This window comes from Ranitomeya variabilis, chromosome 5, assembly GCF_051348905.1.
Source record: "Ranitomeya variabilis isolate aRanVar5 chromosome 5, aRanVar5.hap1, whole genome shotgun sequence".
In the NCBI taxonomy this organism is placed as follows: domain Eukaryota; kingdom Metazoa; phylum Chordata; class Amphibia; order Anura; family Dendrobatidae; genus Ranitomeya; species Ranitomeya variabilis.
This window is the reverse complement of record NC_135236.1, coordinates 536,071,870-536,096,779: the sequence shown is the minus strand read 5'-3', so window position 1 is coordinate 536,096,779 and position 24,910 is coordinate 536,071,870.

Sequence of the window (24,910 nt, the reverse complement as noted above, 5' to 3'; positions counted from 1 at the left end):
GGTTAGCAGGAGGAGGAGATGGAGCAGAGTGTAGGCCAAAGCCTGCACTGGCGGCAGCTTTGGGTCTGTTGTGCCTGCGTGGCAGTTGCAGGACACGTTGCCGGCTGCACAGCAGGGGAACAGCTGGCGGTGCTGAACCCCACTGACACATTGGCTGGTGTTTTTCTCTGTGCAGCTAGCAGTACCGGGCCCCAACTGGCGGTGTTGGAGCCCGGGCTCTGCAGGGGGAGCAGAGTGTAGGCCGAAGCCTAATTGAACCAATTTCAAAGGTAACCTTTAACCCCCCCTCAGGGGTTACAAAGTAGAAGAGCCACAGCTTATGCAGCAGTAATGCTGCACAAGTCAAATGTTGCTCTTTTAATTTTGCTCCTTGCACACGCTGAAAGGAACACGTATAACATTTAGGCCCTTACACAGTCAAACTGATTTTGAGGCGTGAGTTCCCTTCGTAAAGAGACGCAGTACAGCTGGCAAAAATGCCACCTTGGTGCTTTGCGCGGCCTCCTGAGCATCGTTATTTGTTGCACAGGAGTCTGCGCTTTTGTGTTATCCCTTGGCCTTGCGCTGTTAGCGCTGACCATCCTCTGACATCATGTTATGTCGGCTGGTGTGGTTTGCGATGACCATGAATCCCAGCCCCCCAGTGTCTTAACATTGTTAAAACACTGCGGGGCTGGGATTCATGGCCTGGCGCAGTACATATGTTCGCCTCTCGCTTGGGTTCTTACACCAGCTTCAGACTATGCGGCGTCAGCTGATCCCTTATCGCATGCCACGGCCATGAAGACGCACAGTCCGAAGAAGGCGGAAGGAGATGAGGGACAGGCGAAGAAATGCACCGTTCATGCCCATCAATCACACCCTCGCAGTTCAAATAAATAAGACACCGAGGGGCGTTGTGTGGGGCAAGGCGGCCGCAGAGGCGCTGGCAGCCAAACAATGATGCCAGAAGACGGGCAGCGCTACCAAGGAGCTTGTTGCGTGTCAATACAAAGGAAAATCACACCTGAGGGACGTTTTAATGGTCGCAGAGGACTCATTTTTAGACGTGTTTACTTCAACATGGGCAAGGAGAATAAGTTTCTCAGCCACCTTGCACACATGCAGCATTACTGTCGTACAAGGTGGCTGTAAAACGTAAAAACGCCTGGGGGAGGGGGGACAGGTTTCCTTCAATTTCAGTTCTTGTGTCTGCGTGGCTGTTGCAGGACACGTTGCCGGCTACACAGCAGGGGAACAGCTGGCGGTGCTGAACCCCACTGACACATTGGCTGGTGTTTGGCTCTGTGCAGCTAGCACATCTGGGCCCCAACTGGCGGTGTTAGAGCCCAGGGTCAGCAGGAGGAGGAGAGGGAGCAGAGTGTAGGCCGAAGCCTGCACTGGAGCAATTTGAAAGGGAAACTTTAACCCCCCCCAGGCGTTTGTAGCTGAAAGAGCCATCGTGTACAGCACTAATGCTGGAAAAGGTAAACTTAGCTCTTTTAATTATGGTCCTTGCACATGCTGAACCTAACACTTATAAAAAGTGTCCCCTCCTACCGTGATACCGTCCGGTAGGTGGAACTTTCCTTTGTGATGTGACGCAGCACAGCCGTCATTCTTACCCCCTTGGCGCCGTGCGCCGCCTCCTCAGCGTTGTTTGAATCAGTCCCGGAGCCTGCGCTGTTAGGTTAGCCCTTGGCCATGCACACATTTTGCGCTGCCCGTCTTCTGACATCATTTGGTGTCAGGCTGGCTGAGCCTGTGCGGCCGCGCTGGACGAGATCCCGCCTCGTAGTGTCTTCTGATTTAATCCCACTGGGGGCCTGAGATCCATGGACATGCGCATGGCATATCTGAACCTCCACCTCTCACTCATCTCCCTACGGCTTCTTCAGACTGTGCGGTGTCACGGCCGTGGCATGCTATTAGGGACCAGCTGACACCGCACAGTTTGAAGAAGATTGCCACACACACAGCAGGGGAACAGCTGACGTTACTGAACCCCAATAACAGAGGAGAGACTGTTGACTGTGCGTACAGCACTACTGGACGGCAACTAGCGGTGTTGGAGCCCAGGGACAGGAGGAGGAGGAGGTGGTGGAGGAGGAGATAGGAGGGATTGCCACACACACAGCTGGGGAACAGCTGACGTTACTGAACCCCAATAACAGAAGAGGGACTGTTGACTGTGCGTACAGCACTACTGGACGGCAACTAGCGGTGTTGGAGCCCAGGGACAGGAGGGGGAGGTGGAGGAGGTAGGAGGGATTGCCACACACACAGCAGGGGAACAGCTGACGTTACTGAACCCCAATAACAGAGGAGGGACTGTTGACTGTGCGTACAGCACTACTGGACGGCAACTAGCGGTGTTGGAGCCCAGGGACAGGAGGGGGAGGTGGAGGTGGAGGAGATAGGAGGGATTGCCACACACACAGCAGGGGAACAGCTGACGTTACTGAACCCCAATAACAGAGGAGGGACTGTTGACTGTGCGTACAGCACTACCAGGCAACAACTAGCGGTGTTGGAGCCCAGGGACAGGAGGAGAAGCAGAGGAACACAATGTAGGCCGAAGCCTGATTGGAGAAAGTCAAATGGGAACCTTTAACCCCCCCCCCCAAGGCGTTTGTAGCTGAAAGAGCCAGCTTGTGCAGCAAAAAAGATGCAAAAGGAAAAGGTGGCTCTTTTCATGATGCTCCTTGCAAACACAGAACTAAACACTTATAAAATGTGTCCCCTGATACCGTGTGACCGTCCCGGAGGTGGGACTTTCCTTCGTAATATGACTCAGCACAGCCGTCATTCCTACCCCCTTGGCGCCGAGCCCCGGCTCCTCAGCGTTGTTTGATTCCGTCCCGGAGCCTGCGCTGTTATGTTATCCCTTGGCCAGGCACACTTAGCGCTGCCCGTCTTCTGACATCATTTGGTGTCAGGCTGGCTGCGCCTGTGCGGCCGCGCTGGCCGAGAGCCCGCCTCGCAGTGTCTTCTGATTTAATCCCACCGCGGGCCTGAGATCCGTGGCCATGCGCAGTGCATATCCTCGCCTCTCACTCCCCTCCCTACGGCTTCTTAAGACTATGCGGTGTCACGGCCGTGGCATGCTATTAGGGACCAGCTGACACCGCACAGTCTGAAGAAGCCGTAGGGAGATGAGTGAGAGGTGGAGGTTCAGATATGCACTGCGCATGTCCATGGATCTCAGGCCCCCAGTGGGATTAAATCAGAAGACACTGCGAGGCGGGCTCTCGGCCAGCGTGGCCGCACAGGCGCAGCCATCCTGACACCAAATGATGTCAGAAGACGGGCAGCGCTAAGTGTGCCTGGCCAAGGGATAACTTAACAGCGCAGGCTCCGGACGCAATCAAACAACGCTGAGGAGCCGGGGCACGGCACCAAGGGGGTAGGAATTACGGCTGTGCTGCGTCATATTACGAAGGAAAGTCCCACCTCCGGGACGGTTTTATGGTATCAGTGGACACATTTTATAAGTGTTAAGTTCTGCGTGTGCAAGGAGCTAAACAAAAATAGCTACCTTTTCCTTGTGCAGCATTACTGCTGTACAAGGTGGCTCTTTCAGTAACAAACGCCTTGGGGGGGGGGACAGGTTCCCTTACATTTCAGTTGTTGTGTCAGCGTGGCGGTCGCAGGACACATTGCCGGCTACACAGCTGGGGATCAGCTGACGTTACTGAAACCCAATAACACTGGGTCGTATGTTTTGACTGTGCAGACGGCACTTCTGAGCCTCAACTGGCGGTGTTGGAGCCCAGGAATTTAAGTTCAGGTGGTAGAAAGATGAACACAACAGGAGACCTGGATACTGTAGACAGTCACCTAATTATTTAATGAGGAAGAGGAGTGGCAAATTCCTGCGAGATCCAGGCCTTGTTCATTTTCAGGAAAGTAAGCCGGTCAACGTTATCGGAGGATAGTCGCATGCGACGGTCAGTTAGTACACCACCTGCAGCACTAAAGACACGTTCCGATAATACACTGGCCGCAGGGCAAGACAGCACCTCCAATGCATACTGGCTTAGCTGGCCATGTATCCAGCTTTGAGACCCAAAACTTGAAAGGGGAAGAGCCATCTGGGAGTACAGCAAGAGTGCAAGACATGTAGTCTGTCACCATCTGACGGAACCGTTGCCTCCTGCTGACTGGAGCCATCTGTGATGGTGTAGACTTTTGTGGCGGGCACAGAAAACTGTGCCACAGTTGGGCCATACTGGTCTTGCCTTGGGCAGAGGCACTGCTTCTGCTCCCTCTTTGTGCAGAGCCTCCACCACTGCCTGGACGCACTGAGCTGCTTTGGAATGCACTAGCAGCACTTCTCTCAGTTGGAATGGAGAAGATGATGGAATTGACCAGTGTGTCTTGGTACTCCCGCATTTTTCACTCCAGGTTCAACGGTGTGATTCGGCTTTCTACGTTGTCCCGGTAGCGAGGATCGAGGAGGGTGAACACAATCAGACATGTTGAGAATGTGGGCGATGCGGCGGTCGTTTCTCAGGCACTGCAGCATGTAATCCACCATGTGCTGCAGACTGCCAACTGCCCAAGAAACGCTGTCCCCTGCTGGAGGCGTGATCTCTGCCCGCTCGTCATCACCCCACCCTCGCTGTACACACTGAGTACTGGACAATTGTGTAACTCCCTCCTCTGGATGGATGTCTTCCTCCTCCATTGACTCCTCCTCATCCTCCTCACAAACTGTCCCCTGCCTATGCGTTTGTGAGGAACCACGTGGCGCTGACTGTCCAGACGATGATGGAAATGCTGAATCCTCATCCTCCACCTCTTCCACAACATCATCCCTTAGCGCTTGCAGTGATTTTACAAGCAGGCAGATAAGGGGGACAGTCATGCTGACTAGTGCATCATCTGCACTCGCCATCCGCGTGGAATAATCAAAGGGACGCAAAACCTGGCAGACGTCATTCATAGTGGCCCACTCTGTGGTTGTGAAGTCTGTACGGCGCTGACTGCGACTTCTTTGCGCCTGAAGCAGCTGGTACTCCATTACAGCTTGCTGCTGCTCACACAACCGCTCCAACATATGTAACGTGGAATTCCACCTGGTAGGTAGGTCACATATGATGCGATGTTCCGGCAGGCGGTGTCGGCGCTGCAGAGCCGCAATGCACGCTTTTGCCGTGCTGGAACGCCGCAAGTGAGCACACTCTAGGCGGACCTTGTGCAGCAGTGCATCAAGATCCGGATAGTCCCTCAGAAAACTCTGCTCGACCAAATTGAGCACATGTGCCAGACATGGGATGTGAGTGAGGTTGCCGAGGCCCAGAGCTGCCACCAGATTTCAGCCATTATCACACACTACCATGCCTGGCTGGAGATTCGCTGGCACAAACCACAAATCGCTCTCCTGCTTGATGGCATTCCAGAGCTCCTGCGCTGTGTGGCTTCGATTCCCCAAATAAATTAATTTCAAGACGGCCTGTTGACGTTTGGCCACGGCTGTGCTCATGTCGGTCGTAACAGGTACACGTTCATCACGGGTCCATGTGGAGGTGGACTGTGACGGCTCCTGCAGCGATGATTCTGAGGAACTGGTGTAGGAGGAGGAGTCAATGCGTACAGAATGGATTCCTGCAATCCTTGGAGTGGGCAGGACACGTCCTGCGCCACTCGCACGGTCTGTACCCGGCTCAACGACATTAACCCAATGGGCAGTGAGGGAAAGGTATCGCCCCTGTCCATGTTGACTGGTCCACGCATCGGTGGTGAGGTGGACCTTGCTACTGACGATGTTCAGTAGCGCGTGTTTTATGTGTCCCTCCACATGCTTGTGCAGGGCAGGGACGGCTTGCCTGCTGAAGTAAAAGCGGCTGGGCACATTGTACTGTGGGACTGCCAATGACATCAAGTCACGGAAGCTGTCAGTCTCCACCAGCCTGAATGACAGCATTTCCAGTGACAGAAGTTTGGCAATGCCTGCAGTCAGAGCCTGTGCTCGTGGGTGGTTTGACGAGAAAGGCTGCCTTTTCTCCCATGCCTGTACTACCGATGGCTGTAGACTGGGCTGGGAGTGTGTGGATGACTGGGAAAGTGGTGCTGCGGGTGGAATTACAGCGGGTCTCTGGACAACAGGGCCAGAGGTTCTTCCACGGCGATCCTGGGAGGAAGCCGAACCAGCTGCGTGTGAGCTGGAGGAAGATGCAACACGAGCTGAAGAGATGGTAGCTGCCGCTGTTGTTTGGCCTAGCTCTTCAGTGTGTTTTTGTAACTCCGCCGCGTGCCTGTTGCGCACATGTTTCCACATGTTGGAGGTATTGAGGTTGCTGACATTTCGACCTCTTTTTACTTTGTGATGACACACCTTGCATTTGACATAGCAAATGTCATCTGCAACTGTGTCAAAAAAGGACCAGGCACTGCAAGTCTTGGGAGCGCCCTTTTTGGCTTTTGGAAGAGACATGCTCCTAACGGGTGCCAAAGCGGAGGCTGCAGGATCCGCAGTCTTCCCCCTCCCTCTCCCTCTTTGGGCCGTACGGGGAATCTCTTCCTCAGAGCTGCTCCCACCACCTTCCTGTCCCTCACGCCAAGATGGGTCAAGGACCTCATCATCTACACTACCCTCTGCCCCCAACTGCTCCTCCTGGGTAGTCTCAGCAGCAGAGCATGCACCAGTAAGTGGCACCTGAGTGTCATCATCAGCTGATGCGGCCTGCGATGTGGTGACCGGAGCCACTGGCCCACCCGCCTCTTCAGAGGAAGAGAGAAAAAGCTGTTGGGCATCACTGCACCCTGCCTCTTCTTCCATTTCTCCAATGCTGCTTGGCTGGCCCCCTGTTTCCAAGCCAAGAGATTCAGAGAACAGAAGTAGAGACGGCTCCTGTCCTGGGCTCTCTGTCTGCCTGGGCAATTTGGCAGGTGGTGAAGAGACAGATGGCTGCTCTCCAGTGCTCTGTGTCTGAGAGGATGTGGCACTAATTGAAGTTGATGCATTAGCTGCCATCCATCCGACAACGGCTTCAATTTGTTCTTCACGCAGCAGCGGTGTACGGCGCTCTGCGTCAAAGCTGCGCATGAATGACTGTTCCCTTGTGAAAGTGGGTGCTGATGAGTCACCGGTGCCCGCAGCAGGCACAGAATCCCCAGGTCCCCTCCCTGCTCCGCGCCCACGCCCACGCCCACGTGTCTTACTCACTGCCTTCTTCATCTTGGTTGACTGATAAAGATAAGCAGAAAAGTACTAACGGATTTGTGTGCTTATTCCTGAGCAACTCCTCCTAACAGGTATAAGAAACACTAATTTTCTAAAGTGTGGACTAGACTTTAATATGAGCTAATGTGGCCTACACAAATGTAAAGTGGTGTCACTGGTGTGTTTGGTGAACTTTATTATTTATTTATTTTTTGGGGGCTGAACTGACAACAGATAGAGCTGCAGTCACACGGAGACCGTGCAGACAGACGTAAACGGCGCTGCAAGGCCCAAAAACCCTCCTCTACGTTATCCTATGTAGTGTTTTTCCACAAGTTAGCTGGAGACGGGTGGAAAGACACTAATAGGAATTTTTTTAAAAAATGTGCAGCAGCCTGCACTACTTAAAACAAAATGAAAATTGATTTTGCGGTATGACGCAGTGAAGAACCCTGAGCTGGAGACAACCAGGCTATGGCTGCTCACAGACTACAGGGCGAGCTGCAGTCACACGGAGACCGTGCAGACAGCCGTAAACGGCGCTGCAAGGCCCAAAAACCCTCCTCTACGTTATCCTATGTAGTGTTTTTCCACAAATTAGCTGGAGACGGGTGGAAAGACACTAATAGGAATTTTTTGAAAAAATGTGCAGCAGCCTGCACTACTTAAAACAAAATGAAAATTGATTTTGCGGTATGACGCAGTGAACAACCCTGAGCTGGAGACAACCAGGCTATGGCTGCTCACAGACTACAGGGCGAGCTGCAGTCACACGGAGACCGTGCAGACAGCCGTAAACGGTGCTGCAAGGCCCAAAAACCCTCCTCTACGTTATCCTATGTAGTGTTTTTCCACAAATTAGCTGGAGACGGGTGGAAAGACACTAATAGGATTTTTTGTTAAAAATTAGCAGCAGACTACACTACTTGGAAAAAAAAAAAAAAAAGAACAGTATGAGGCAATGAACCACCCTCCCTGAACTGAATACAACCAGCTATGGATGGCCTATGTGGCTGCACTCAGACTAGAGAGTGGGCTGCACTCACACACACACACACACACAGACCTTGCAGATCGCTGTGAAAACAGCGCTACAAGGCAAAAGCAAGGTGAATAGTAGGTGAACACAGCGGTTGCTAAATTAGCCTTTGGAAAGCACAAAGAAGCAAATCGCTATCTCTAAACTGGCCCTCAGTCAGCAAACAGCGTCCTGTCACTAACTGAATTCACAGCAGAGTGATCGCAAAATGGCGCCAGCGACTTTTAAACTGCATCATGACATCATTTCAGCAGCCAATCACAGCCTTGCCAGTAGTTTCATGCCCTCCATGCTGAACAGGATGTGCCCACACTTGGAATCATTCTCATTGGATGAATTTGTGCATTTTGAATCTGGGAACTTCCGATTCCGGTATCCGATACGCGGCAAGTATCGGAATACCGGTATCGGAATTCCGATACCGCAAGTATCGGCCGATACTCGATACTTGCGGTATCGGAATGTTCAACACTACTGATGAACTCTGGTGAAATTTCTCATTGCAGCTCAGTGCTACACACTGCCGGATCAATTACACATTCCTATCAGTGTATCTCCTAGTAGAGTAGTCGCATCAGCTGATGTGACTGCTCTACAAGTGTCTGAAATGTCATGGGACAGTATGGATTATGGCGGATAGGAGAAGGATATGGTGGTTTATTATTTTTTCTCTTTTCCAAGTGCCATGGGCATGTGGGAATAGGCTTTAAGGTGAGTACATGTTTTTTTTATCTTTTTATTTTTATTTCAATGTTAATTTCTTTATTTTAACTTTTATTTACTTTGAGTACAGGCGTTGGGTGACTATGCCCATAAGCTGCCACCTGCTCTTGCTGTAATCAGTGACAGCAGGAGTAGGCTGAAGAAAGTAGTAGTCTCTCACCAACTGATGCCTGTGACCCACAGAAAGCTTTTTACTGTGGGTCACAGTCATAGCGCTGGGGTCAAGCTGACATCTGACTGTGTGAACCCGCAGCGCTATGACCGACAGTAATGATCTTGCTGGCGGTAACATTACCGCCAATCAGAACCACTGGTATTTCTTGCTCTGTCACACAGACGACAGCATGGGAAACACATGTCTGCAAAAAGTGAGCACACAGCCTTACGCTCACAACATGGTGCCAAAGCCACAGTCCTGCTTTTTATATGGAGAAAGATATGTGATTTAGCCAGCTAATGACAGAAGTCGTTGTGTCTGGACGTTGTGGATGGTTTCTGCACCCTGATTGGCTGCCAGACTCTCCACACATTCAAATAATTTAAAAAATTAAATAAATAAATAATGATTCCGCAGCTCCTCTGACCTCTCCCCTCTTCTTGCCCTCATCAAAAATATCTCCCTGCTCATCATACATCAAGAAAAACATTTCTGGAAACTTGATTATTTACCGAACTTTGGCCGAACTTTGACGATTTTGAGGAAAATGCTTGGGAATCTGAACTCAAATCTGAATGTGCCGACTTTGAAATTGGCAAATCTATTACAAACAAGTTCTCTCATCTCTACTTATGTCCAGTGAAACAACTTTTATGAGGTATTCATATTTGTTACTTGGTGAACTCACAGTCAGTTGGGGCATTCAGCTTCACTGCTCCTTGTCTGACAGAGCTGGCATCACTTTGGACAGATCTGCCAAAGTGTGGCCAATTATTTCTAAATTTTGAGAATCTTGTGACTTACCTTTCTGTCTAAAAATGTTGGACCACTTTTTATGCCACCCCTTAAATGGAGAAAACTTCGTAAAAAAGTTTCACTTCATATGTCTGAGTAAAACTTTGCTTATGTAGAAAATTCCGGCCAGTGGAAACTTTTAACCCCTTCCCGATCTGTGACGCCACGTAGGCGTCATTAAAGTCGGTGCCAATCTGACCTGTGACGCCTATGTGGCGTCATGGAGGGATTGCGTCCCTGCAGATCGGGTGAAAGGGTTAACTCCAATGTCACCCGATCTGCAGGGACAGGGGGAGTGGTATTTTAGCCCAGGGGAGTGGCTTTGCCCCCACGATCGCTCTGATTGGCTGTTGAAAGTGTAACAGCCAATCAGAACAATTTGTAATATTTCACCTATGAAAAGTGGTGAAATATTACAATCCAGCCATGGCCGATGCTGCAATATCATCGGCCATGGCTGGAAAACCTAATCTGCCCCCAGCCACCACCACCGATCTCCTCCCCAGTCCTCCGTTCTATGGTCTGCTCCCCTCTGTCCTCCTGTCCACTTCCCCGTCCTCCTGTCCGCTCCCCCCATGCTCTGATCCCACCCCCCCATGCTCTGATCCCCCCTGTGCTCCGATCTCCCCCCTCATACTTACCGATCCTCCTGGTGTCCGTCTGTCTGTTCCATGGGTGCAGCCATCTTCCAAAATGGCGAGCGCATACGCAGTGCACCCGCCGAATCTGCCGGCCGCAGATTCGTTCCAGGTACATTTTGATCACTGTGATAAAAGCTATCACAGTGATCAAAATAAAAAAAATAGTAAATGAACCCCCCCTTTATCACCCCCATAGGTAGGGACAATAATAAAATAAAGAAAATATGTTTACTTTTATTTTTCCACTAGGGTTAGGGTTAGAACTAGGGTTAGAACTAGGGTTAGGGTTAGGGTTAGGGCTAGGGTTAGAATAACGGTTAGGGTAAGGCTATGTGCACACGTATTCTGGTCCTCTGTGGATTTTTCTGCAGTGCAAAACTGCTGCGGATTTATCGCAGATTTACTGCGTATTTTCTGCGGATTTCAGTGCGGTTTTACAACTGCGGTTTTCTATAGGAGCAGCTGTAAAACCGCTGCGGAATCCGCAGAAAGAAGTGACATGCTGTGGAATGTAAACCGCTGCATTTCCACGCAGTTTTTACCACAGCATGTGCACAGCGTTTTTTGTTTCCCATAGGTTTACATTGAACTGTAAACTCAAGGGAAACTGCTGCGGACCCACAGCTGTGGAAACGCTGCGGATCTGCAGCGTTTTCTGCAGCATGTGCACATACCCTTAGAATTAGGCTATGTGCACCCGGTGCGGATTTGGCTGCGGATCCGTGGCGGATTGGCTGCTGCGGATTCGAAGCAGTTTTCCATCAGGTTTACAGTACCATGTAAACCTATGGAAAACCAAATCCGCTGTGCCCATGGCGCGGAAAACACCGGGCGGAAACGCTGCGTTGTATTTTACGCAGCAAGTCAATTCTTTGTGCGGATTACGCAGCGTTTTACACCTGTTCCTCAATAGGAATCCGCAGGTGAAATCCGCACAAAAAACACTGGAAATCCATGGTAAATCCGCAGGTAAAACACAGTGCCTTTTAAAAAGTGGTGTGCAAAAATCTCACACGAATCCGCAACATGGGCACATAGCTTTAGGGTTAGGGTTGGAATTAGAGTTAGGGTTGGAATTTGGGTTATGGGTTGGAAATAGGGTTAAGATTAGGCTTGTGGTTAGGGTTTTGGTTAGGGTTAGGGGTGTGTTGGGGTTAGGGTTGTGGTTAGGGTTGGGATTAGGGGTGTGTTGGGGTTAGGGTTGTGGTTAGGGTTGGGATTAGGGTTAGGGGAGTGTTGGGGTTAGGGTTGTGGTTAGGGTTGGGATTAGGGTAAGGGGTGTGTTGGGGTTAGGGTTGTGATTAGGGTTATGGCTAGAGTTGGGATTAGGGTTAGGCGCATCAGGGGTCTCCAAACACAACCTGGCGCCACCATTGATTCCAGCCAATCTTGCGTTCAAAAAGTCAAATGGTGCTCCCTCGCTTCCGAGCCCCGACGTGCACCCAAACAGTGGTTTACCCCCACATATGGGGTACCAGCATACTCAGGACAAACTGGGCAACAAATTTTGGAGTCCAATTTCTCCTCTTACCCTTGCCAAATTAAAAAATTGCTTGCTAAAACATCATTTTTGAGGAAAGAAAAAATATTTTTTATTTTCACGGCTCTGCGTTGTAAACTTCTGTCAAGCACTTTGGGGTTTATAGTGGTCACTGCACATCTAGATTAGTTCCACAGGAGGTCTAGTTTCCAAAATGGGGTCACTTGTGGGGAAGCTCTAATGTTTAGGCACACAGGGGCTATCCAAACGCGACATGGTGTCCGCTATCGATTGGAGCTAATTTTTCATTGAAAAAGTCGAATGGCGCTACTTCCCTTCCAAGCCCTGCCGTGTGCCCAAACAGTAGTTTACCCCCACATTTAAGGTATCAGTGTACTCAGGAGAAATTGCTCAATAAATTTTAGGATCCATTTTATCCTGTTACTCATGTGGAAATGAACAAATTGAGGCTAAAAGAAATTTTTTGTGAAAAAAAGTACTTTTTCATGTTTATGGATCAATTTGTGAAGTACCTGGGGGTTCAAAGTGCTCACTATGCATCTAGATAAGTTCCTTGGGGGGTCTAGTTTCCAAAATGTGGTCACATGTGGGGGAGCTCCAATATGTAGGCACACAGGGGCTCTCCAAACGCGACATGGTGTCTGCTTAAGATTGGAGCCAATTTTTCCTTTGCAAAAATCAAATGGCGCTCCTTCCCTTCCGAGCCCTGTCGTGCGCCCAAACAGTGGTTCCCCCCACATATGGGGTATCGGTGTACTCAGGACAAGTTGTACAATAACCTCTGGGGTCCAGTTTCTCTTTTTACCCTTGGGAAAATAAAAAAATTGTTGCTAAAAATCATTTTTGTGACTAAAAAGTTAAATGTTCATTTTTTCCTTCCATGTTGCTTCTGCTGCTGTGAAGTACCTGAAGGGTTAATAAACATCTTGAATGTAGTTTTGAGCACCTTGAGGGGTGCAGATTTTAGAATGGTGTCACTTTTGGGTATTTTCAGCTATATAGACCCCTCAAACTGACTTCAAATGTGAGGTGGTCCCTAAAAAAATGGTTTTGTAAATTTCATTGTAAAAATGAGAAATCGCTGGTCAAATTTTAACCCTTATAACTTCCTAGCAAAAAAAAAAATGTTGTTCCAAAATTGTGCTGATGTAAAGTAGACATGTGGGTAATGTTATTTTTTAACTATTTTGTGTCACATAACTCTCTCGTTTAACGGAATAAAAATTCAAAATTTGAAAATTACGAAATTTTCAAAATTTTGGCCAAATTTCCATTTTTTTCACAAATAAACTCAAAAATTATGGACCTAAATTTACCACTAACGTAAAGCAGAAAATGTCACGAAAAAAGTCTCAGAACCGCTAGGATCCGTTGAAGCGTTCCTGAGTTATTACCTCATAAAGGGACACTGGTCAGAATTGCAAAAAACGGCCAGGTCATTAAGGTCAAAATAGGCTGGGTCATGAAGGGGTTAAAAGCAAAAAAGTGGGGTAACATTGCAAAAGTACATTGTACAAATATTTGCACAAAAATGACCAGTGTCAAAATCTGGACCAGATGAGAACCTGTTTTCAATAATTTACAGCTTTTTCTGTAGTATGGCAGCAATATGATTGTCTGTAGCACATATACAGCTATATATGACATACAATAGACTTTAGCTATGTAATTATGTCTACCAATCACCAGATTTGCCATAATATTGTGATATAATACTTTATGCAAAATGCTTTTCGTTAGAAGCATCACTCCTAAAATTGGCTTCATTGTAAGATAATAGTAGCAATAAGGCTTCCACTATGAATATAACCTAGATCAGGGGACAGAAACCATGTGTACGCCACTTTCTGCCTGTAATGACAGAGGAAGGCATTTCACAGGCTATCAGAAAATGATGATAGTCAGGGGCGGACATATAGCTGATGCAGCCAGTGCAAGTGTATCAGGGCACAGAGGAGGAGGGGGCCCTTGCAGGGTGATAATACTGAGGGCAATCTGGTCTTTTTCTCAGAGCCTGAGGCTCCAGAGGGCCTATGGCCAGATTGTCCTCATCATATGCGGCATGCTGGGCAGGGATGGATCTTGTAACTCTGCTGCCTAAAGTCAAAAATAGCAACAGAGCTGCAAGATCTTGTCCTCAGCTTCATACCCAGTGCTTTCACAGTGACAGAGGTGTGCACTGTTTAATGATGTCAACATAAGCGCCTGTGTAATTTAGAAAGTATCAAGCAAAGAAGAGATAAGCTATGCTGCAAGGGAACAGAGAGAGGTGAATGTGTTGTTTTTTTCAATGCACTGGGGAGTGGAAAATGTGGTGGGTGGCGGATGGGGAGAGGACAATGATGGATGTTGGATAGGGGACAATGAGGGATATAGGAGGAGGATAACAATGAGGGATGTGGGGAAGAGGACAATAAATGGGATGTGGGGGAGAGGACAATGAGAGATGTGGGGTAGAGGGCAATAGTAGATGTGGGGGAGAACACAACAATGGGATGTGGGGAGAGGGCAATGATGGGATGTGGAGGAGAGGACAATGATGGGAATGGGATGTGGTGAATAGGACAATGATGGATGTGGGGGACAGGACAATGAGGTGGTTTGGGGAGAGGACAATGAGGGATGTATGAGAGTGGATAATGATGGATGTGGGGGGGAGGACAATGATTGATGTGAAGGAGAGGACAATGATGGGATGTGGGGGAAAGGACAATGATGGATGTGATGTATAGGACAATGAGGGAGTGGGGAGGATGACAATGAAGGATTTGGAGAGAGGACAATGATGGATGCGGGGGAGTGGACAATGATGGATGTGGGGAAAGGACAATGATGGGATTTGGGGAGAAGATAATGAGTGATGTGTGCAGGAGAGCAATTATGTGAATGGGGAGAGGACAATGATGGATGTGTCTGAGAGGAAAATGATGGATGTGGGGGAATGGAATGAGTTTGCGGGGACAATGATGGAGGTGAAGATAATGTTTGGGATGGGGAGAGAACAATGATGAGGGTGTAAGGGGTGCACAAGGACTTGCTGTGCCCACCCACTTTCCCTGGCCCGTGTTTTACGTCCCTGACAAATTGGTGTGTTTAACATACACTGCTGCTATATTCTATGTAATTGTTATATGTTATGTGTATTATAAGATTATTAATGCTATGTAAATGTTATTGACTAGGGAAAGCGTAGTATTCAAATTAGCCCACTAGAGGGGGGCACATTAGTAAAAGACAGCAATAGGATAGGATGATAGGAACTAGATAAATTAGGAGGGGCCAACTGGAGTAAGCTGGAAGGATTTCCTGTATTGAGTCAGAGGGGCAAGGGAGCACGGACAGTGCAGAAGGGCCTCAGAGCCCGTGCAGGGCAGTTGAGACACGTAACACTCTACAAGTAAAGGAGCCCAGCTAGTCCTGAGCCTAAGAATAATGTTTGGTAAGAAGCAGAGGAATACATGGCAGCTGTGTCATGATGGCGTTCAGCTACTTGGGAAGACGCCTGCGTGTCTGGGGCGAAACGGACCAGGAACTCCTACAGTTTGTCAGACTGGTCAGACCAAGTGCAGGGGACAATGGTGCGACCCGGAGGTATTGCCAAAGAAGAGAGGGATAGCACAGGGCTAGAAAATGTTGTGTCTTGTGAAGTATCCTGTGCTGCACCTAATTGTGAACTGGACGAGCTGAGAATGCAACTAAGTAAAACCGTTTGTTCTAAGTTGGAAATTGACTCTGTCTCTCTTTATCTGGAAACTAAAGAAAGAAACCCCCAGCGAATCAGAGAAGACCCAAATGGACAAGAAAGCGAACAAAAAGGTACACTACCACTGGGATATTGTATGCATGTGACGGAGGGCAAGGGTGCGCTAAAGCAGCTACCTCTGAGGGCCATGACTACAGCCCTGGCCACCCTTACAAGGGTGGGGGAGATGACAATGAGGGATGTTGGCTATTGGGATGGTAGTAAGGGGGAATTATAATTAATTTATGAACAGGGAGAGGGGGAGGAGTACATTAGATATGGATGCAATATGAATTGGGTAGTGGAGGAAGTTGCAAATTCAGTGATAGCATCCTCACCCATCCTACAATTCATTAAGACACTATCAGGGAATAAGGTTTTGTGTACACGTTCAGAATTTGCAGCAGAAAATAGTCTAATGCGTTAACTGGAAGTATGCTGTGTAAAATCATTTGGAATGTTTTTGGCATGCTTTTGTTTCATATTTTCCCTGATCATTTCTATGGGTGAAATTTGCCACAAGAATTTACATTACGCAGATTTTAATCTACTGCAAATTTGCAGAGACAAAATAAGCAACATGTGCATGAGACTTCAGGGATCTCATTCACTTTGCTTGTACATTTGCATATTGTATATTGTATGTTTTGTATATTTTCCGCAGCAAAAACGTACATGTGCACATAACCTTAAAGTTAATTGGGGAGCGCAGTGTGAGTGAGATGCATTTATTTATACAATATAAGTGATCTTGTTATTTTAAGGGCTGCGGTGATCAGTGTGAAAAGACGAGTCATATCTGGAAAATGTTGACATGAAGGTCTGGCCACATGGACAAGAAACAACGGAAAATGACTCTAATAAGAGGAGGCGTAAGTGGTCACTGGATTTAAGTATTTATTCTGTATCTGTCCTGTATGACTTGGAGTTATAATGTTATTTGTAAAATCCAAATATTTTTAAAGGCCGGTACATGGACTCATAGAGATTTATAGATCCATTCACATGGATCACGGATCTGAGAATGAGGTGCATGAGGGTCAAAGAATGTCCTGTTCTAATCCAATTTTGAGGATCACAATAAGACATGTTCAGTGTGGCTGCAAAAGCAAGCAGCACACCAACACTGCACATGGATACAGGAATGTAGCCTTATTATAGTGGCATGTAAAAATGTGGTCACCCCTGGTCAAAATTACTGTTATTGTGAACAGTTAAGCAGGTTGATGAAATGATCTCTAAAAGGCCTAAAGTTAAAGATGGCATGTTTCCTTTTTTCTTGCCTAAAATACAGTCTTTTTTTATTTTAAAAATTCTGAAAAGAAAATGGGGGCAAAGTAAAAGTTTGGGCCACCTTGGAGATTTATGTACTCAGATAACTTTGAGCAAGGTTTCAGACCTTAATTAGCTTGTTAGGGTTATGGCTTGTTCACTATCATTGTTAGGAAAGGCCAGGAGATGCAAATTTCCCAACTTTATAAAAACCCAGCCTCCTCTAACCTTGTGCCAAAATCAACAGCCATGGGTTCTTCTAAGCATCTGCTTTGCACTCTGAAAAGGAAAATGGTGGTGGCCCACAAAGCAGGAGAAGGCTATAAGAAGATAGCAAAGCATTTTCAAGTTAACCTTTCCTCAGTTCAAAATGTAATTAAGAAATGTCAGTTAATAGGAACAGTGGAGGTCAAGATAAGGTCTAGAATACCAAGTTGAAATTGAAAAGAGAATGGCTTCTAGAAATGGATAATGATCCTAAACACAAGTCAAAATCCACAATAGACTACCTCAATAGGTGCAAGCTGAATGTTTTACAATGTCCCTCATAGTCCCCTGAGTTTACCATGATTGAAAATCTGTGGAATGCAAAATAGCAGTGCATGCAAGGTGACCCAGGAATCTCACAGAACTGGAAGAATGGATGAAAATCGCTTAATTGAAAGACCCTTGGCTGGCTACAAAAGGTATTTACAAGCTGTGATACTTTCAAAAGGGGGGTAAACTAGGTACTAACCATGTAGGGTGCTCAAACTTTTGCATTTGCTCATTTTCCCTTTTGTAATTTTTTAAATGTAAATGATGACAATATGTTTATATTTTGCTTAAAGTATAAAGGAGATTTGTCATCTTAAACTTTAGGCCTTTTAGAGATCATTTCATCTTCAGCAACCTTATCTGTTCACAATAACAGTAATTTTGGCAAGGGATGCCCAAACTTTTACATGCTACTATATGTATAGCACAGTCCCTTAGCATATAGTATATTCACTTATTATGTTTAGCGCCATATTTACATAGTTTTCTCTTTTATTATGTATAACATCATCCCTTATTATGTAGCATCTTCTCTAGTTACGTATCGGAGGGTTCCTTATTATTAAGCATCATCTGCTGTTATGTACAGTGCTGTCCTTTACACAGCATATTTTTGTTATTCAAGCAGCTTCCCTTTATTAGATGGACCTCTCTGGTTAGATATAAAATGACTACTGATGGAGATATCTGACCAGAAGACCAGTCCATCAGAAAAGAAGGTTTTCCATGCTCCACAAGCAGTCATTTCAGTTTATATCTAACAAGAGAGGACTGTATCTAATAAGAACATGGCACTGTAAATAACCCTATATGTAAGGGATGGAGCTATACATAATAAGAGAGAGCACAGTGCAATGTGGGATGGTAATATATAGAGTAAAGGAGACTATGTAAAATATATAAAGTTGAAAACAGAAGTTTATATGCACTATATAAAAAGACACATATGTATGTTTTTTCTCAATATCTGACATGAAATCAGAATAAACCTTTCCCGTTTTAGGTCAATTAGGAATACCATAATTATAACTAGTTGCCACATGTCAGAATAATGAGAGACAGAATGTTTTAAGGCATTTTTATTACTTACTGCAAAGTTAAAAGTTTATATACACTAAGATTACTATGCCTTTAAACATTTATGGACTGCCCATATGATGATGTTATGTGTTTGGAAGCTTCTGATGTGTTTTTTTTACAACATATGAGTTACTTAGAGACACACCTGTGGATCTATTTTAATGCAAACCTGAAACACACTGCTTCTTTGAGTAGCATCATGGGAAAGTCTCAAGAAATCAGCCTAGATATCAGGAAGTGAATTGTGGACTTGCACAAGCCTGGTTCATCCTCAGGTACAATTTCAAAATACCTGAAGGTGCCTCTTTTATCTGTATCTATTTATATGCAAGATGAACCTGCTTTGGTCCAACATGTGCATATCAACCCAAGGACAAAAGCAAAAGATCTTGTGAAGATGATGGTGGAAGCTGGTAAGATTGTATCAACATCCACAGTGAAATGAGTACTGTATAAACATGGGCTGAAAGGCCACTCTGCCAGAAAGAAACTATTACTCCAAAAGAAACATAAAAAAGCCAGACTAATATTTGCAAATGCCCACACGAATACAGACCTTAATGTTTGGAGACATGTCCTGTGGTCTGATGAAACTAAAATTGAACTTTTTGGGCATAATGACCATCGTTACATTTGGAGGAAAAAGGGAGAAGCTTGGAAGCCTAAGAACATCATCCCAATTGTGAAACACGGGGGTGGCAGCATCATGTTGCAGGGTTGTTTTGCCTCAGGATGATCTTTTGAACTTCACAAAATAGATGGCATCATGAGAAAAGAAGTTTATGTGGCAATACTGTAGCAACATCTCAAGACATCAGTAAGGAAGCTAAAGCTTGGGCGGAAATGGGTCTTCTAAATGGACAATAACCTGAAGCATATTGCCAAAATGGTAACAAAGTGGCTTAAGGATAACAAAGTAAATTTTTGGAGTAGCCATCACAAAGCCCTGATCTTAATCCTTCTGAAAATTTATGAGCAAAGCTGAAAAGGCAGGTACGAGGAAGGCGACCTACAAACCTTGATCAGTTACACCAGTTTTATCAGGAGGAATGAGCCCACATTCCGTCCAACTATTGTGAGAAGCTTGTGGAAGGATATGCCAAACAATTCACCTAAGTCATTCAGTTTAAGGGCAATAGTTCCCAATACTAATGAAATGTATGCAAACCTTTGACTTTCTAGTAAGTAATAAAAATGCCTTAAAACATTCTCTATCTCTCTCTCTCCCATTATTCTGGCATTTGGCAAATATTAATAATTATGGTAATCCTAATTGACCTAAAACAGGAAGGGATTATTCTGATTTCATGTCAGATATTAAGAAAAACATGCATATGTTTCTTTTTATATAATGTATGTAAACTTCTGGTTTCAACTGTATATGTATGTGTGCGTGTGGCTATGTATACAGCCCTGGCAAAAATTAAGAGACCACTGCAACATTTTCAGTTTGTCAGATTTTTGAGGTATATTTTTGAGTAAGTCTGGTTTCACACTTGCGTTTTGATCTGCAGCGTTTGTACAGAAAAAAACGCATGCATTTTTTCCCCCTATGTTTAACATTAAAACTGTTTTTTTGCTGCATGCGTTCTTTTGCAGAAATGCAACATGTAGTAATTTCTAGACGCGTTTTTTTGCCGCAAAAAAACGCATGCGTTCATTTGCGTTTGATTTGCGTCAAAAAATACATTGATGTCTATGGAAACGTATGCGTTTTTGCGTACATGCGTTTGCATGCGTTTTTGAATGCATGCGTTTTAATTAAGATAACCATGTCTAGACATTGATAAGACAACCCCTGCCAAGAAGGTGATAAAAGGGAGGTTGGGGAAAGTTTCCAAACACTTCTCATCAGACTCTCAAGAAGACAAGACACTGGCAGACTGCATTTTGGAGGACAAGACCCAGATCAATGTGAGTATATCCTACCAATGCCTTTATTTTCTATTTTTTGGCTCTACATGTCCTAATATCTTCCATTTCTTTCTTTCTACATGCCTCAGAATGTCTTCTTCGGAGTCTTCATCTGGTGAGGAGTTTGAGCCACGTCAGTCGGAAGTGGAGCATGTCAGTGAGGTGAGCATTTGCCTCGTCAGATTGGTAAGTATTCACTGTCACATCAACACATGTGACAATTTGATTTTTCCTTTTTTTTAGAGCACTTCTACTGAGGCACAGACCGGGCAGGAGCAGCGGAGTCAAGGTCCGGTGGGAAGACGGCAGCAGGTATGTATACATGGCTGACTATCCTCATTGTAAAATTCTTGAATCTTCCTTTCTTTACAGTCGTATTTCTTTAAAATTTTCTTATGGAATCCATTTGTATGTTTACTTTCGTATTCATGCCATTTCTCATCATCTGTTCTCTTTCTTTTCCTTATGTGATTGAGCAAATTGTAATGATTGTCTTTAATTTTTAGGTTTCATGACGGGACGATGACCTTATCGACAACGACCTCCTAATAACCCTGGTCCAGGAGCGAGTTCCGTTGTGGGACAGCCAGGATCCACTGCATTCGATGAACACCACGCTCCGCCGTTTATGGAATGAGGTGGCCCAAGCGTTGTGGGATGGATGGGAAAATGCCCCGCCACGGGTCCATAGTGCATTTGGTAAGTATTGCACTGCAGTGTGAAGCAGCAGAGACCTTTTCCGTGCTCTCTTGACTGTGTGTGATGAAAGAAACTCTCCGGAGTTTCTCTCATCACACACAGTTGTCTTTGAACATCAAAAATTCCATGTTCTGACCATATTTTTTTTTTTTTAACAGTGGACAAAGTCAAAACACGTTGGCGTTCCATGAAGGACCGCTTCAATAAGGACCTGCGCCAAGAGAGTCGTGCTGCCAGTGGTTCAGGAGCAAGGATCAGACTGTACAAATATCATCGCGTGCTGTCATTTTTAAGACCGGTCCTTCTCCAGAGAACGTACGTTTTTCTCACATGCTTTCGGTTGTATTGTATTGACATAATCTGTATTTTAAAATTCCACAGGATTTAGCGTCTGGTTATTTTTTGGTATTAATTTTCTGTTTCCTTTTTTCACAGCACACACAGCTCGACTGTCGGCCCAGGTTCTGGAGCGGTCCTTCAACCGGCAGCCACGGACCCGTCCCAGCCATCCAGCAGCGCAGCAGCAGGTGGGCCTTCCACACTAACTTGGGACCAGGGAGCTGGCCCATCAGGTCTTCCCCTTTCGCAGTCCTCTTCCACTGCACCCGTTTTTTTGGGCTCATCCCAGCAGCGACAGAGGGCTTCGGACAGGTCACTCATGCCCGAGTTTTAGCACTTGAGCTCGGTTTTACACGAAGCAATCAAGGCTTTAGGTGACCGAATGGATGTTTCTCATAACCTCTTGAATTGCCGTATCCAGGAGGTCGCCAAAAGCCTTGATCAAGTTAAAGCCGACCTCCAGAGGCCAGCTCATCATTTTTTCAACCAAATTGAACAGGGCATGTCGGAACACCTTAGCCCTGATCTCCAGCTCAGTGTTATGCAGGCCTGCAATGCTGCTTTTGTGCAGGCTATGCAGCAGAGTCGTTATTTACAGCAGACAGTGGCGGCATATCCAACTGTGCCGTCACTGTCACGATTAACCTCCATGCCGACCTCTGCTGCATACCACTGCACGGCCATCTCAATTCCTTCCACAGGCGGACTCCACTACAGCGCCAACACCATGACGAGTGCAGTTGGAGATCCCACCGCCACCACCATGACCACCTCTGCTCCGGCTTGGACCTCCTCCACTGACACCACGATGCAGCAGGACCCTGGCGTGGCTTTCAGGACCGGACCCACCATGATGCAGCAGGACCCTGGCGTGGCTTTCAGGACCGGACCCACCACGATGCAGCAGGACCCTGGCGTGGCTTTCAGGACAGGACCCACCACGATGCAGCAGGACCCTGGCAGGGCTTTATGTTGCACCCCCACCACTACGCAGCAGGACTCTGGCGTGGCTTTCAGGACCAGCCCCACCACGATGCAGCAGGACCCTGGCGTGTCTTTCAGGACTGGCCCCACCACGATGCAGCAGGACACTGGCGTGGCTTTCAGGACCAACCCCACGATGCAGCAGGACCCTGGCAGGGCTTTATGTTTCACCCCCACCACTACGCAGCAGGACTCTGGCATGGGCGAGCGCTCAACAAGCGCAATGGACTGTGAGACAGTGCAGCCGGACCCTGATGGGTCTCCCGCCACCATGCTACAGCGTATGAGCCCACCAAGACGTCCCCTTACCAGGCAAAGCCAAAAAAAATCAGAAAAAAAAAACTCTTAGTATTCCTCCCCCTTCACCTACCGATGTGTCTGTATTGTCAGTTTTGTCTCACCCTTCCAGTGCATCTCAAGCCTCTCATGTGTCAAGCCCCATCCCTGAACTTCCAGACCCTTCTAGTTTCATTGCCCCTTCTCCTGCCTCCTCTGCGTCGTCCATGGTTAGCCAGGCCTCAGTTCTTCACACCCCCCGTTTACATCACTCAACCCCAAGCCGGCGTGGTTCCAAAAAATAAGTTTTTTACATTGTTAACAAAATAAAACAAGTTTGATTTGCCACAATTATGTTTGGTTTATTGTGTTTATCGCTGCCACCAACACAACAGGTCAATGGCCTATAGTTACCTTCAGTCGCGGTGATGCACCCCCTGCTGGATGTCCTCATGAACTGCAGCATGTGAACTTTTTCCCACGCTCGAGGTCATATGAGGACATCCAGCAGGGGGCGCATCACTGCGACTGAAGGTAACTATAGGTCATTGACCTACATTTCCTTCAGTCGCGGTGATGCGCCCCCTGCTGGATGTCCTCATATGACCTTGAGCCTGGTAAAGTTTCTGGATATTTTCCCACGTTCTAGGAACATCCAGCAGGGGGCGCATCACCGCGACTGAAGGTAACTATAGGTCATTGACCTACATTACCTTCATTCCCCGGGGTTTACAGGCACGAGCACAGCTGCATTAGCAGAGCTCCTGCCTGTAAAATATTTTAACCCCTTCAGATGGATTTACCTCGTGGGACGTTACAGATCATCGGAGGGTATGTATATTGTTGGTTTATTATTTTGCAAAGCGAGGGTCTTCAGGTGGATTGAGAGAGCAATAAAATATTAAAACAACCGGTGTGTTTATTTCATTAAAATACTTTTTAATAATGTGTGTGTGTTTTTTTAACCCTTTCATACAATTGGATTAATAATGGATAGGTGTCATAATTGACGCCTCTCCATTATTAATCTGGCTTAATGTCACCTTACAATAGCAAGGTGGCATTAACCCTTCATTACCCCATATCCCACCGCTACACGGGAGTGGGAAGAGAGAGGCCAAGTGCCAGAATTGGCGCATCTTCCAGATGTGCCTTTTCTGGGGTGGCTGGGGGCAGATGTTTGTAGCCAGGGGGGCCAATAACCATGGACCCTCTCTAGGCTATTAATATCTGCCCTCAGTCACTGGCTTTACCACTCTGGCGGAGAAAATTGCGCGGGAGCCCACGCCAATTTTTTCCGCGATTTAACCCTTTATTTTAAAAGCTACAGTGCCAAAATTTTGCACATACACACTACTAACATTTGTAGTGTGGGATATGCAAAAAAAAAGGGGGATATGACATGGTTTACTGCCCTTTTTTGGGTAACCTTGGTTTGGAGAGGAAAAAGATAGGAGACACGGTCAACACAACCAACACTAAAGTTTATTAATGTGAAACATTATTTTCATTGTTGAAAATGACTGGTACAGATAAAGATACAACAGGACATTTACACAACATTGTCCTGCCATGACACCCGTCCAATATCTGAATCAAAATAAGCAGCAAATTGGTCCCGCATGAGACCAACGGCTGCAGTTGACCGCAGCGGGTGATGCTGGTAATCAGGCAGAAGGTGTGCAACTGGTTCATCCAGTTCAATGTGGGGTCGTTCCTTAGTAATTATGTAATTGTGGAGAACCACACAGGCTTTGACCACCTCGTCAACTGTTTCCACTTTTAGATTTATGGCTGATGCAAGAATGCGCCATTTAGCGACCAGAATGCCAAAGGTGCACTCTACTGTTCTTCGGGCCCTCGTCAGTCTGTAGTTGAAGATCCTTCTAGTGTTGTCCAAGTGACCACTGGAATAGGGCTTCAGGAGATTTTCACACATCTGGAAGGCCTCATCCCCAACCATAACAAATGGCATCGGTGGGCCTTCAGTGTTGGGGAGAGGCTGTGGAGGTGGAAAATTAAATTTTTTCCCATACACACGCCGGCCCATATCCGAGCTCTTGA